Consider the following 2289-nt stretch of genomic DNA (forward strand, 5'->3'; position numbering starts at 1 on the left):
CATATATATTTAAAAAGACTGAATACTTCACCTCATTCAATTTCATAATATTCATACATTTCGGGTAACTAACACAAGTTGCCATTTTTTTCTTTTTCTGAGTCTAATTCAAATTATATATATATATATTTTTTTTTGTAGAATGATGTTAATAGAAGTCTACTCGCTTCTTCTGTTCTAACTTGTAATATGTATTATTTTTAAGCGACTAACGTCAATCACAAACACAATTTCTGTTCTTCTCAGCAAGTCCTTCATGACGCACTGCATTGCCAGGTCATGAGAATGAATCAGATATTTATTTTTTTGCATTTCAGTAAATTATCAGAAGAATTATTTATTTAACAAAGTAATGTGCCTTTGCTACAATCCGTATGAACCGGGTTATGGGGAAACTTTCAATTCCAAGGAAGATGAATTACATATATGTACACACACACATACATACACACACACACACACACACACACACACATATATATATATATATATATATATATATATATATATATATATATATATATATATATATGTAGAGAGAGAGAGAGAGAGAGAGAGAGAGAGAGAGAGAGACACACACACACACACACACACACACACACACACACACACACACACACATATATATATATATATATATATATATATATATATATATATATATATATACGTATGTATGCATATATATACATGTGTGTGTATATATATATATATATATATATATATATATATATATATATATATATAATAGATATATACGTATGTATGCATATATATTCATGTGTGTGTATATATATATATATATATATATATATATATATATATATATATATATATATATATATATATATATATATATACTGTGCGTGTACACACATACATATATATGTATATCACTCATTTTCTTGCATGTTTGTCCAACTGCGTCCCCTTTTCCCCTTTTTATTTCCTTCGCTCCCTTCTCTTCGTTCATTTGTATCTTTGAACATGAATATAAATGGGCAATGGTTGGAACAAATAAAATGCGCTGGACATCAAACGTCATATAGCATTATAGTGAAGTAGTGTGTGTGTGTGTGTGTGTGTGTGTGTGTGTGTGTTTATACTAATTATCCTAGATAAGAATAACACACGGTTATATGCATTCTGTTTTAGCCGCAGTAAGATCGCCAACCCACTTTTAAGCTGACGGTATGATAAGACTTTCGTGATGTGCTTATTTCCGCACCTTGATTAAGGACAAAGGAAGACGGTTATCTCACAGAATCAGCATGTGTCACAAGCGCCTTCACGGACATTGGCAATCCCTCTGGCACTCGCGAGGACTTCATATCCTTCTGAAAGAGCTCTGAGGTTCATTACCTTTCCAGATACACTGTTTCCAAGGATAGGTTACCGCTGCTTATCCCAAGGGTCTCACCTGAGGAATGGCTTTGATATTTCCTTTCACCGTTAAGAAGAAGAGGAGGAGAATTGGAAAGGAAAGAGGAACAAAAGATGAGTCAGAGGCAAGGGAAAGCATGGAAGAAAGAGCAGTTAGAGAAAGAGAAGTAAACTGTTATCTCAAATGATTTTTTAAATAAGAAAAACAAAGATGATTATATAGAGTACGCAGTAAATTACAATATATAACCTACACAGATTGCGCTTGTATCGATCATCCGCGCCCTATCTAATTTTGACAGTACTAAACAATTTAAACTCATAGCATGAATTTCAAAGAATAAAACTGATATGCTGCTCAAGTTATTCAATGAATAATAGTAAATGTATATAAATTAGTGCATTTAATTTACTTTACACAGTGTAACACTTTTTTCCCGAATAATAATATCTTGATTTCGTTTCTTATTGTGTTTGTTTACTTTTCATGTCATTAACGCCTTCAGTGCTACTTAATGTCTAGCCTATTTAGTCATTTTAAACTTTATCTGTTAACCATAAACACTGACATATTAATGTGTTCGTGTGATTCTGCCATATAATTTATATGCCATACGAAGAGGTTTCTAAATTTCGACATTAAATTCTTTTCCGATTTGGGGACTGACAGCACCTCTCTCTTTGTTTAACAAGAAAGGTGGGCAGCTGGTGTGAGATAAATACAATAGTAAATACATAGAAATAGGAAGTCAAAGATTTACTTCCAAGCGTTTAGATCTTATCATGACAGAACTTTATGGCACACGATTACTGACCGAGGGAGCAGAGAGGATGTACTGAGAGATTCAAAGGGAGATGCCGCTCTGCAGTGGTGATAGAGAGAAAAAAAGGTTTTGAAATCTTGAT

The sequence above is a fragment of the Penaeus vannamei genome, chromosome 11 (genome assembly GCF_042767895.1).
Source record: "Penaeus vannamei isolate JL-2024 chromosome 11, ASM4276789v1, whole genome shotgun sequence".
NCBI lineage: Eukaryota > Metazoa > Arthropoda > Malacostraca > Decapoda > Penaeidae > Penaeus > Penaeus vannamei.